A 14,401-nucleotide genomic window follows, 5' to 3' on the forward strand; every position below is an offset into this window, starting at 1 on the left:
TTGTGACCATGAGCTTTTTGAGGACACAGATAAGGAATTGTAGGATCTGGTCAGATTGGAAGTACTTCTTCCTTTGGTAGTGCTAACTCTTAGTGGATCAGAAGAGGCTCTCTGGTGGCTTTTGTCTCAACTCCTTAGACATTCCTTTTGTGGAATCTGTGGGAATGAACTGGAAGGATGAGCCCTAGTAGCTTAAAGGATAAAGAAAAAAAGTTTTCCTCGCTGGCCGACCCTTTTGCTATCACATATACTGGTGTGGTGACACTCAGAACAGACATCTTGATTGTTGTTCATCCCTTTATAACTCACCCCTTCTACTGTGATCAGGACTGTACTCAGAAATGTGCACAGGCACATAGAACACGGATGCTTCCCCTAATAGTCCTAGCTTGGGAAACATTCTGAAAATCTACTCTGTTACACTCCAGGTGGCATCAGAGACAAGGGAAAATCAAACAAAGGTCTTGGTGGTAAGGAACTAGAAATCATCCTGGGATGCCATCAGGTCTTTCTTACCCCTGTGCATCTCCACCCTGACTCAGTGGTAGAACCAGTAGGGACGAGTAAGGTAACTGTGTCAGTAAGGGACAGACTAAGTCCTACCAGGGAAGGAAAGATTTGGTGGAAAGTCTGTCTAAACCCTATCTGGAGTGGAGAGGGATGCCCCCGGTGGGGAGAAGCCACAGCTGTGGATGCAGCTGCATTCTCTCTTATAGATGGGAGCTAGCAGTTCCAGAACCACTCCTTTAAAATGTATTTTCAAAAACTGGGACAAGTTTGATCCCCAGAGTTTAAAAAGAAATGCCTGATCTTCTTCTGTAATACTGAATGGCCACAGTATCCTTTGGGAGATGGGGAATGCTGGCCTATTGAAGGGTCTCTTAATTATGATCAGTTCAGTTCAGTTGCTCAGTCGTGTACGACTCTTTGTGACCCCATGAATCACAGCATGCCAGGCCTCCCTGTCCATCACCAACTCCAGGAGTTTACTCAAACTCATGTCTATCAAGTCAGTGATGCCATACAGCCATCTCATCCTATGTCGTCCCCTTCTCCTCCAGCCCCCAATCCCTCCCAGCATCAGGGTCTTTTCCAATGAGTCAACTCTTCACATGAGGGGGCCAAAGTATTGGAGCTTCAGCTTCAGCATCAGTCCTTCCAGTGAACACCCAGGACTGATCTGCTTTAGGATGGACTGGTTGGATCTCCTTGCAGTCCAAGGGAATCTCAAGAGTCTTCTCCAACACCACAGTTCAAAAGCATCAATTCTTTGGCACTCAGCTTTCTTCACAGTCCAACTCTCACATCCATACATGACCACTATGAAAAACCATAGCCTTGACCAGATGGACCTTTGTTGACAAAGTAATGTCTCTGCTTTCTGATATGCTGTCTAGGTTGGTCATAACTTTCCTTCCAAGGAGTAAGCGTCTTTTAATTTCATGGCTGCAGTCACCATCTGCAGTGATTTTGGAGCCCATAAAATAAAGTCAGCCACTGTTTCCACTGTTTCCCCATCTATTTGCCATGAAGTGATGGGACCAGATGCCATGATCTTAGTTTTCTGCATGTTGAGCTTTAAGCCAACTTTTTAACTCTGTTCTTTCACTTTCATCAAGAGGCTGTTTAGTTCCTCTTCACTTTCTGTCATAAGGGTGGTGTCATCTGCATATCTGAGGTTATTGATATTTCTCCTGGCAATCTTGATTCCAGCTTGTGCTTCTTCAGCCCAGCGTTTCTCATGATGTACTCTGCATATAAGTTAAATAAGCAGGGTGACAATATACAGCCTTGATGTACTCCTTTTCCTATTTAGAACCAGTCTGTTGTTCCATGTCCAGTTCTAACTGTTGCTTCCTGACCTGCATACAGGTTTCTCAAGAGGCAGGTCAGGTGGTCTGGTATGCCCATCTCTTTCATAATTTTCCATAGTTTATTGCGATCCACACAGTCAAAGGCTTTGGCATAGTCAATAAAGCAGAAATAGATGTTTTTCTGGAATTCTCTTGCTTTTTTGATGATCCAGCAGATGTTGGCAATTTGATCTCTGGTTCCTCTGTCTTTTCTAAAACCAGCTTGAACATCTGGAAGTTCACAGTTCACGGATTGCTGAAGGCTGGCTTGGAGAATTTTGAGCATTACTTTACTAGTGTGTGAGATGAGTGCAAGCGTGCGGTAGTTTGAGCATTCTTTGGGATTGCCTTTCTCTGGGAATAGAATGAAAACTGACCTTTTCCAGTCCTATGGCCACTGCTGAGTTTTCCAAATTTGCTGGCATATTGAGTGCAGCACTTTCACAGCATTATCTTTGAGGATTTGAAATAGCTCAACTGGAATTCCATCACCTCCACTAGCTTTGTTCGTAGTGATGCTTTCTAAGGCCCACCTGAATTCACATTCCAGGATGTCTGGCTCTAGGTGAGTGATCACACCATTGTGATTATCTGGGTCATGAAGATATTTTTTGTACAGTTCTTCTGTGTATTCTTGCCACCTCTTCTTAATATCTTCTGCTTCTGTTAGGTCCATACCATTTCTGTCCTTTATTGAACCCATCTTTGAATGAAATCTTCCCTTGGTATCTCTAATTTTCTTGAAGAGATCTCTAGTCTTTCCCATTCTATTGTTTTCCTCTATTTCTTTGCATTGATCGCTGAGGAAGGCTTTCTTATCTCCCCTTGCTATTCTTTGGAACTCTGCATTAATATGGGAATATCTTTCCTATTTTCCTTTGCTTTTCACAGCTGTTTGTAAGGCCTCCTCAGACAAACATTTTGCCTTTTTGCATTTCTTTTCCATGGGCAGGGTCTTGATCCCTGTCTCCTGTACAATGTCACAATCCTCCGTCCATAGTTCATCAGGTACTGTGTCTATCAGATCTAGTCCTTTAAATCTATTTCTCACTTGCACTGTATAAGGGATTTGATTTAGGTCATACATGAATGGTCTTGTGGTTTTCCCTACTTTCTTCAATTTAAGTCTGAATTTGGCAATAAAGAGTTCATGATCTGAGCTACAGTCAGCTCCTGGTCTTGTTTTTGCTAACTGTATAGAGCTTTTCCATCTTTGGCTGCAAAGAATATAATAAATTTGATTTCGGTGTTGACCATCGGGTGATGTCCATGTGTGGAGTCTTCTCTTGTGTTGTTGCAAGAGGGTATTTGCTATGACCAGCGTGTTCTCTTGGCAAAACTCTATTAGCCTTTTTCCTGCTTCATTCTGTACTCCAAGGCCAATTTTGCCTGTTACTCCAGGTGTTTCTTGACTTCCTACTTTTGCCTTCCAGTCCCCTATAATGAAAATGACGTCTTTTTGGGGTTAGTTCTAAAAGGTCTTGTAGGTCTTCATAGAACCATTCAACTTCAGCTTCTTCAGCATTACTGTTTGGGGCATAGGCTTGGATTACTGTGATATTGAATGGTTTGCCTTGGAAATGAACAGAGATCATTCTGTCGTTTTTGAGATTGCATCCAAGTACTGCATTTCGGACTCTTTTATTGACCATGATACTCCATTTCTTCTAAGGGATTCCTGCCCATAGTAGTAGATATAATGGTCATCTGAGTTAAATTCACCCATTCCAGTCCATTTTAGTTCACTGATTCCTAGAATGTCGACATTCACTCTTGCCATCTCCTTTTTGACCACTTCCAATTTGCCTTGATTCACGGATCTAACATTCCAGGTTCCTATGCAATATTGCTCTTTACAGCATTGAACCTTGCTTCTATCACCAGTTCCATCCACAACTGGGTATTGTTTTTGCTTTGGCTCCATCCCTTCATTCTTTCTGGAGTTATTTCTCCACTGATCTCCAGTAGCATATTGGGCACCTACTGACCTGGGGAGTTCCTCTTTCAGTATCCTATCATTTTGCCTTTTCATACTGTTCATGGGGTTCTCAAGGCAAGATTACTCAAGTGGTTTACCATTCCCTCCTCCAGTGGACCACATTCTATCAGACCTCTCCACCATGACCCGTCTGTCTTGTGTGGCCCCATACAGCATGTCTCAGTTTCACTGAGTTAAACAATACTGTGGTCCGTGTGATCATATTTGCTAGTTTTCTGTGATTATGTTTTCAGTGTGCCTGCCCTTTGATGCCCTCTTGCAACACCTACCATCTTACTTGGGTTTATCTTACCTTGGACGTGGGGTATCTCTTCACTGTTTCTGTGTTACAATTAGATTGGTTCTGTAGAAAACAAGAGAAATGGGTAGAAGTGCCATATGTGTTCCTCTTTATCTCTCTGTGAGACATGCCAGACTTATGTCCTAAGGGTGCAGGTTTGGGTATGAAACCCTTTCAGCTGCCTCCTGTCCTCTTACTTTGCCCCTGTGTCTGGGGCTCCCAACTGAACAGGCTGAGAGTCAGGGCACCTTCCAGGAGGGGTTGCCTCAGTCTTGGTAGAGATTCAGACAGTTCCAACTGTGGTTGAGACTATTTAGAGGGTCCAAAAAGTACATAGAAGCATTTACAGGACTAACTTTATGACTTTACTTGGAAAGATATAATGTATGTCTTGGGACAGATGCTGACTCCTGATTCAATAGCTTGAGTTTTGGGGAAAGCTACTACTTTTGGAGATGAATGGTTTGAATATGAGACAAGGGGAAAGAGGGAACATGAAATAGCTGTCCTCCCTACTGGGAGCCAAGCAGTTCCCATAACAGAGCCACTTTGCTGGATGTATTCTTGAAAGACTCAAGCGAGCACACACTAAGACTTTAAACTATGCTAAGTTGACTGACATAGAATAGGGAAGAGAAGGACTACGGGAGGCTCTCTGCAAGTTTACTGATGTTGATTCCAAAAGTGCAGAGGAAGAAATTTTTTTAAAAGATAGATTTCTCACTCACTCAGCTCCAGATATCCGCTGTAAGTTACAAAAACAGGCATTTGAACCAAATCAGTCTTTAGAAAAACTGTTGCAGCTGGCTCAGATGGTATATGTGGTAGAGGATATGAGGAGGAAAATAGGAGGCAATAAAAGAACCCAGCAAAAGACTGAAGCTCCAGCATGGCTGTTAGATCTGCTCTGAAACAGCCTGAGGAAAAATGCCCAGAGGAACCCAGGTGAAAAGGGATGAGCTTGTTATTACTGTGAAAAGGAAGGGCATCTCAAGTGGGATTGCCTTCAGGCATCTAAGCTACCCCCAGCCTCATGTCCGGTCTGTAAAGGACCATACCTGAGGAGAGACTGCCCTCCAAGGTATAGGCCCCAGGGGTCGGACTCTTAGGACAATCAGGCCTGAAGGTGTCCAGGGGTCCACACACAAGCTCCCATCCTAATTACACCTGAGGAACTGGGTGGGTGGGGGGTAGTCAGTTGATTATCCTTTGGACACCAGGGCAACTTTCTCTGTGCTCACTAAAGCCCCTGGTCCGCTTTCCTCCCAATCCACTACTGTAATGGGACAGTCTGAATAAGACAAACGGTATTATTTCAGTTGTCCTTTAAGCTGTAACTAGGACTCTGTGCTATTTTCTTGAGTTTTAAATCATGCCAGAGTCTCCCTCAACTCTTCTGGGGAGGGATATATCGAGCAAGGTCTGGACCTCTGTTTTCATGAATATGGAAGCCGCTCTTTTTAACTGAACAAAATGTAAATCCTAGAGTGTGGGCTGATGGAAAAACTGTGGGTTGAACACAAAATGCTATTCCTGTTATTATCAAGCTCAAAGACCCTCACTTATTTCCATGCCAAAAGCAGTATCCACTAAAGTTGATGGATGGGTGAAATCTTACTGTACTGACTTCTCATGGTATAAGTGGGATCTTAAACTCTAAAGTTCAGAGTGACAATGGCTCTCTCTTTAAAGCTGCTGTAACTCAAGGGGTGTTGAAAGCTCTAGGAATAGACTATCACTTACACTGTTCCTGGAGACCCCAATCTTCAGAAAAAGTTGAAAAGGCTAATGGCATTATTAATAGACATCTGCATAAGCTAACTCAGGAAACACAAGACAGTTGGTTTAAAATTTTACCCATAGCTTTAATGAGGGCTCAAACTGCCCCTAAGAAGGGACTGTCTGTATGACAGACCATTTTTGTGCACAGATATTGTCATAGATCCTAAAGCCTTAGAATTAATTAACTATATGACTCAGCTTTCAGCTTTTCAACAGACATTACGAGAACTCCGGGAGGTGACCCCTGACCCAGCCTCCACAGTCAGTCTAATTGCTGGGTCTGTGGAGCGTTCCCCCTCCTCATCAATTGAAGACTTCCTATAGTGGGATTCTCTGCTTCAAAGAAAGGACTTTCTTCAACTCTGCAAAAACCTTCACCAACAACAATCTTATGTGATGCCTCTTCTTAATCTGATGACATCTAACAATCCTAAGATGGACTGATGTAACTATGGATATAATGTCACCTTTAATTTTGATTATGTTTTAACTTGGTTTAACGACTGTTTTGCCTTACATCTGTAACTGTAAAATGGGGTTTGTTTTTAACCCACTGAAAGCTTTAAGTTACAAATGGTTGTCCAGGCTCCTATGAGTGCCACAGCCTCCTCCAACTATTACTTGGGGCCCTTGGATCAGAGACTCTCTGAGGTTAGGAGAATATGTTGCCTCAACATTTTAGGGACCACACCCTTCAACAGCAGGAAGTAGTTATGGAATGAAAACGACACCCCTTTCCCTTGGCAACATAATTCTCCTTAAAGAAAAGGAGCGGGGGCGGTCAGAGAATCAATTCCTAGGTAGATTGATAAGAAGTCTGGGGTCCCCGAGGAGGAGAGAGGAGTCTGGGGTTCTCAAGGAGGAGATAGGGGTCTGGAGTTCTCAAGGAGGAGATAAGGACAAACTTTTTTTTTCTTTAAGCACAGAGCTGATGATTGCACAACAAAACAACTCATCTTGCTCAAGGATATGTCTTTCCCTTAAACTGTACCAATGACAACAATGTATCCTGCTTGAGGACATGTTTCTTCTTCTTGAGAACCTTCTGACTAATCCTATCATCTTAAAATGTATATTATGGGAGTGGGTTTGGTAAAATCTTTCTATTGTTAGTTCTAACCCTGTTATCTTAAAATGTATATTGTGGAAGTGGGTATGGTAAGACCTTTACAGCCTTGAGACATTCTTTTGATTTACTGTAATAACCATTTGAAAAAGTATATAGCTCCCTTGTTAAAACTAGCAAGGGGGGTGCTCTTTGTCCCCCTTCTGATGTCTATGTCAGAAGCTTTCTCTGTCCCTTTTCATACTTTAATAAAACTCTGCTACACACACACACACACACACACACACACACACACACACACACACACACAAGCACTGGTGCCTCACACACCACAACTGAGAGTTTCAGATTCAGTGGGTCTGGGGTGGGGCCCATGAATCTACATTTCTAATATAAGTTCCCAGGTGTTTCTGATACTGATTCTGCTGACCCACTTTGGGAAACACTGTTTTAAGGAAAAAAACAAGAAATATAGATATGGAAGCAGGAATGAGAAAACATGTTCACCAGGTTTGCAAGGACAAATTGAAGGCATTATACCAAAATATATAGTTTAGAGCACTGAGTCTCAAAGTAATACAAAACTTTGTAAAGCACTGTCTTAGATTAAAGCAGTGACTAGGAAGCTTCTATTTCATAAGTAATATGTTCCAAATTGAAACCATTGCTAACATATGGGTAGTTTGCATAGGGACTGAACTTTTTCCAATTTCAATCAGCTTTATTTGTTAACTCAATAGGATATGGAAGTGTAGATGGGTTGCCAAATGGAAACAGTGTTACCTTTAGTTCAGTATTTACTAAGTGTCATGTTGTAAATCCTCTATATGGATATCTCATTAGTCTTCACAAGAATTCCATGAGGTAAGTACTATCACTATCTCACTTTTTTTTTTAGATGGGGAAATTGGGCTCAGAGAGGATAAGAAATTTGGCCACATTTAAAGAGTAGTGGTGAAGCTGGGATTTGAATTCAGGTATTATAACTTGAGAGCTTGTGCATTTAACCTTGAAATTATGTTGCCTCCCTGAATTTAAGGGTCTTCTTAGGTTGGAGAGTTTGAGGTGCACCCAAGTTATGGTACCTAGCTGAGAGATTACCACTGTGTTTGTTTGAAAATGAAGTCGCTCAGTCGTGTCCGACTCTTTGTGACCCCATGGACTGTAGCCTCCCAAGCTCCTCCATCCATGGGATTTTCCAGGCAAGAGTACTGGAGTGGGTTGCCATTTCCTTCTCCAGGGGAGCTTCCCGACTCAGGGATTGAACCCGGGTCTCCCACATTGCAGGTGGATGCCTTACCCTCTAAGTCACCAGGGAATGGCTGCTATAGAAATAGTAAACCAGATGCTTGTGAATCTGTATTACTCTTGTTTTCAGTGGGACTTTGCTACATGAAATAAAAAGCTTTACCACAGTTGGCAGTAAAAAGCAGAGTCGAATAAGAGGGGTAAAAATCTCCAGCTTGAAGGATTTAGGTCAAACCTAAGCAGTTTCTCAGTATTTGTTATTTTTTCCCCAAGAATTGGACTGCTGTGAGCAGTTATTTATAACCTCTATGTCTCTGTGTGCTCAGTTGATCAGTTGTGTCCGAGTCTCTGTGACCCCCTGAACTGTGTAGCCTGCCAGCCTCCTCTGTCCATGGGATTTTCCAGGCAAGAATACTGGAGTTGTTTCCATTTCCTCTTCCAGGGGATCTTCCCGACCCAGGAATCAAATGCATGTCTCTGCCATCTCCTGCGTTAGTAGGCAGATTCTTTACAAATGCACCACCTCTGGGGCCCTTTAAGAATAGGAGGGGAAAACTTTGTAACATTTTTGGGTCTCTCACAATAAAGGCCACCTTATGATTCCCACTTAAATTCCTGATTTCCTTGTATAGCAGGAAAGCAGTTAGGGTCTTTCTGCAGTCTTCACTAACAAGGTTTCTGGCCTCATTGTATATAAATGTTCTCACTGCATGAGATTTAGTGGAAAACAATTAGCATTTTTCCAGCTTTACTGAGGTATGATTGACAAATAAAATTTGTATACATTTAGGTTGTACAATGTCATGTTTGTTTTTTTAAGGTGTACAACATTGTGATTTCATATACAAATATATTGTGAAAAGATTATTACAATTAAGACATCCATCACCCCACATAGTTACCTTTTATTTTTCTGGTAAAGAACACTTAAGATCTACTTTCTTAGCAAATTTTAAGTATACAATACACTATTCTCAATTATAGTCACCATACAGTAATTAGATCCTCAGAATTTATTCATCTTATAACTGGAAATTTGTTCCATTTGACCAGCATCTCCCCATTTCCCCCACCCTTCAGCCCTTATGTGTCCTATGGTGGCTCAAATGGTAAAGAATTTGCCTGCAATGCTGGAAACTCAGGTTCAGTCCCTGGGTTGGGCAGATCCCCTGGAGAAGGAAATGGCAACCCACTCCAGTATTCTTGCCTGGAGAATTCCATGGACAGAGAAGCCTGGCAGACTACAGTCCATGGGGTTGCAAAAAGTCAGACACAAATGAGTGACTAACACTTTCACACTTTCTCAGCCCCTGGCAACCACCATTCTATTCTTCTTCTATGAGTTTGACATTTTTAGATTTCACATATAGGTGAGATGATACAGTATTGGTCTTTCTCTAACATCTCACATAGCATAATGTCCTCAAGGTCAGTCTGTGTTGTCACAAATGGTTACATTGTAGTGGAGGAGGCAGAAACCATACTCGGGCTTGATGAGTATGTGGACAGTGATGAAGCAAAGGAGTGACAGCTGTTCCTTCAAGAAGCAAGGTTATGCAGGGATGAAAAAAGGATGGAAGCAATATCAAGGGAAGTATTTTTCCATAACTGCTGAAGAATTTCTTCTTTAGGTTGGTCTCATCCCAAAAGAAATTCCTCAAAATATGGTCAACAGCTTCTGAGTGAAAGATTGTCTCATTTATGATCTATTTTCAACATCACATATATACTCCTCTTGAGCAGTACTTGAAACTGGAAAGACTGAACTCAGTGTAGGAGAAAGTTGCTAAATTCTCACCTCATAAAAAGTAAGACACTGAATTCTTTGGAGTAGCTCAGTTGGAAACCTAATTTTTTGTAACTCCCTTCATTCTGGCTCCAGAAGAACAATTATGATTTCCAACATTTACTGATTGCTTACCATGTATCATGCACTATTATAAATAGTTATATTAGTTACATTATTGCAGGCAAAGTCACTTCAGTGGTGTCTGACTCACTGTGATCCTATGGACTGTAGCCTGCCAGGCTTCTCTGTCCATGGGATTCTCCAGGCAAGAACACTGGAGTGGGTTGTGATGCCCTTTTCCAGGGGATCTTGCTGACCCATGAATTGAACTAATGTCTCTTATGTCTCCTGTACTGGCAGGTTGGTTATTTACCACTAGCACCACCTGGGAAGTCCAAATATATTTTTAATATATATTTATTCATTTTGTCCTTAAAATTCCATTAATTAGTTACTGTTATATATGATAAAAATGAGACACAGAGAGATTAGGTTACTTGTCCACAAGTCACATGCTATGTGAGTGACAGATTTGGGACTTGAATCTAGGCATCTGGTGTGTGCCACAAACCTCTCCTACTGTACTGCTCGAGTAGCAGAGAAGATGTTAGAGAAAGATATGTCTGCACCTTGTATAACTCAGGAAATTCAGAATAAGGTAGCTAGAACTGGACAGACACACTATCTCTGGAAGAGACTGAATATAAATTAGCTCCATAGGGTGTCAATTCCAATTTCTCTTCATATGTTAGTAAGCACTGATTGATTAATCCTGTGTATTTAGCTGTTTCAGGCCTCGTGGTTAGGAAGACAAAAAGACAGTCTGCTTGCAAAAAGGATCTTCCACAATAATGGAAACTCCTTGAGAGCATCAGTTCAGTTCAGTCACTCAGTCGTGACTGACTCTTTGCGACCTCATGGACTGCAACATGCCAGGCTTTGCTGTCCACCAACTCCCGGAGCTTGCTTAAACTCATGTCCATTGAGTCGGTGATGCCATCCAACCATCTCATCCTCTGTCGTCCCCTTCTCCTCCTGCCTTAAGTATTTCTGAGCATCAGGGCGTTTTCTAATGAGTCAGTTCTTCGCATCAGGTGACCAAAGTATTGGAGCTTCAGCTTCAGCATGAGTCAATCCAATGAATATCCAGGATTGGTTTCCATTAGGATTGACTGACTTGATCTCCTTGCAGTCCAACGGACTGTCAAGAGTCGTTTTCAACACCACAGTTCAAAAGCATCAATTCTTTGGTGCTCAGCTTTCTTTATGGTTCAACTCTCATATCCATGCATGACGACTGGAAAAACCATAACTCTGAGTATATGTACCTTTGTTGGCAAAGCAATGCTTCTGCTTTTTAATATGTTGTCTAGGTTTGTCATAGGTTTCTTCCAAGGAGCAAATGTATTTTAATTCAGTGCCTGCAGTCAATATCTGCAGTGATTTTGAAGAGGAAGAAAATAAACTCTGTCACCGTTTTCATTGTTTCTATTATGCCCGATGTCCGAATCCCCGAGCGGGAAGAGAGAAGGCTTCCAAGACAATGCAACTCGCAGGAAGGGAAGTTTATTACTGACTCGAGCCAGGACTCTCCGCCTGCAACCAACGCAGTGGTGCGGGTCAGAGAGCCCCCGAGCCCAAGCTGTTACACAATTTTATAGGGTGAGAAGCGGATTGGTTAAACAATTTCATTGGTCAATACTTTCGCGCGCGCGGGACTTTCCTGGGGGTTTCCGCCCGTTCCTAATTTCCTAATTGGCAAACATCGGTCAGTGTTAAGTGAATGCTAATTGGTCCTAATTGGCAAACAGTGGTCATTGTTAAGCGAAAGCTACCTGCTAATCTTACCAAGTAGGAAGGCCTACTCCTAATCTAAGTTGCGTTACTTCTGTTCGCCTCACAGTTGCCTCATCTATTTCCCATGAAGTGATGGGACCGGATGCCATGACCTTCATTTTTTGAATGTTGAGTTTTAAGCCAGCTTTTCACTTTCCTTTTTCACTTTATTTAAGAGGCCTTTTAGTTCCTCTTCGCTTTCTGCCCTAAGGGTGGTGTCATCTGCATATCTGAGGTTATTGATATTTCTCCCAGCAATCTTAATTCCACCTAGTGCTTTATCCAGCCTAGCATTTCACATGACGTACTCTACATATAAGTTAAATAAACGAAGTGACAATATACAGCCTTGACTTACTCCTTTCTCAATTTGGAACCAGTCCATTTTTCCATGTCTAGTTCTAACTGTTGCTTCTTGACCTGCATACAGGTTTCTCAAGAGGCAGGTAAGGTGGTCTGGTATTCCCATCTCTTTAAGAATTTTCCATAGTTGGTTGTGATCCACACAATCAAAGGTGTTAGCGTAGTCAATGAAGCTGAAGTAGATGCTTTTCTGAAATTCTATTGCTTTTTCTATGATTCAACAGATGTTGGTAATTTGACCTCTGGTTCCTCTGCCTTTTCTAAATCCAGCTTGAGCATCTGGAAGTTCTCGGTTCATGTACTGTTGAATTCTAGCTTGGAGAATTTTGAGCATTACTTTGCTAGTGTGGGAGATGAGTGCTATCATGGGGAAGATAGAACATTCTTTGATATTGCCTTTCTTTGGGATTGGAATGAAAACTGACCTTTTCCAGTCTTGTGGCCACTGCTGAGTTTTCCAAGTTTGCTGGCATATTGAGTAGAACACTTTAACAGCATCATCTTTTAGGATTAGAAATAGCTCAGCTGGAATTCCATCACCTCCACTAGCTTTGTTTGTAGTGATGTTTCCTAAAGCCCAGTTGATTTTGCACCCCAGGATGTCTGGCTGTAGGTGAGTGATCACACCATCATGGTTATCTGGGTCATTAAGATCTTTTGCGTACAGCTCTTCTGTGTATTCTTGCCACCTCTTCTTAATATCTTCTGCTTCTATTAGATCCATTCTGTTTCTGTCCTTTGTTGTGCCTGTCTTTGCATGAAATGTTCCCTTGGCATCTCTCATTTTCTTTTAGATACTGCTAGTCTTTCCCATTCTATTATTTTCCTCTATTTCTTTGCAGTGATTGCTTCAGTTCAGCTCAGTTACTCAGTCGTATCTGACTCTTTGAGACCCCACGAATCACAGCACGCCAGGCTTCCCTGTCCTTCACAATCTCCCAGAGCTTGCTCAAACTCATGTCCATTGATTCAGTGATGCCACCAACCATCTCATCCTCTCATTCCCTTCTCCTCCTGACTTCAATCTTTCCTAGCATGAGGGCTCTTTCTAATGAGTTGGCTCTTTGCATCAGGTGGCCAAAGTATTGGAGTTGCAGCTTCAGGATCAGTCCTTCCAATCAATATGCAGGATTGATTTCCTTCAGGATTGACTGGTTTGATCTTCTTGCCATCCAAGGGACTCTCAGGAGTCTCCTCCAATACAACAGTTCAAAAGCATCAATTCTTCATCGCTAAGCTTTCTTTATGGTCCAAATCTCACATCCATACATGACTACTGGAATAACCATAGCTTTGACTACATGGAATTTTGTTGGCAAAGTAATATCTCTGCTTTTTAAAATGATGTCTCTGTTTGTCATAGCCTTTTTTCCAAGGAGCAAGTGTCTTAATTTCATGGCTGCAGCCACAATCTGCAGTGATTTTGGAGCCCAAGAAAATATAGTCTACCACTGTTTTCATTGTTTTCCATCTATTTGCCATGAAGTGATGGGACCAGATGTCATGATCTTTGTTTTCTGAATGTTGAGTGATAAGCCAGTTTTTTCACTCTCCTCTTTCACTTTCATCAAGAGGCTCTTTAGTTTCTCTTCAATTTTTGCCAAAAGGGTGGCATCATATGCATATCTGAGGTTATTGATATTTCTCCCAGCAATCTTGATTTCAGCTTGTGCTTCATCCAGTCTGGCATTTTGCGTGATGACTCCCATTCAGGTATGACCTAAATCAAATCCCTTATGATTATACAGTGGAAGTGACAAACAGATTCAAGGGATTAGATCTGATAGACAGAATGCCTGAAGAACTATGGAAGAAGGTTTGCAACATTGTACAGGAGGCAGTGATCACAACCATGCCCAAGAGAAAGTAATGCAAAATGGCAAAATAGTTGTCTCAGGAGACCTTATAAATAGCTGAGAAAAGAAGAGAAGCAAAAAGCGGAGGAGAAAAGGAAAGATATACCTATCTGAATGCAGCATTCTAAAGAACAGCAAGGAGAGATATGAAAGCCTTCCTAAGTGAACAAAGCAAATAAATAGAGGAAAACAAAAGAATGGGAAAGACTAGAAATCTGTTAAAGAAAATGAGAGATATCAAGGGAACATTTCATGCAAAGATAGGCACAATAAAGGACAGAAATGGTATAGACCTAACAGAATCAGAAGATATTAAGAAGAGATAGCAA

The sequence above is a fragment of the Cervus elaphus genome, chromosome X (assembly GCF_910594005.1).
Source record: "Cervus elaphus chromosome X, mCerEla1.1, whole genome shotgun sequence".
Lineage (NCBI taxonomy): Eukaryota > Metazoa > Chordata > Mammalia > Artiodactyla > Cervidae > Cervus > Cervus elaphus.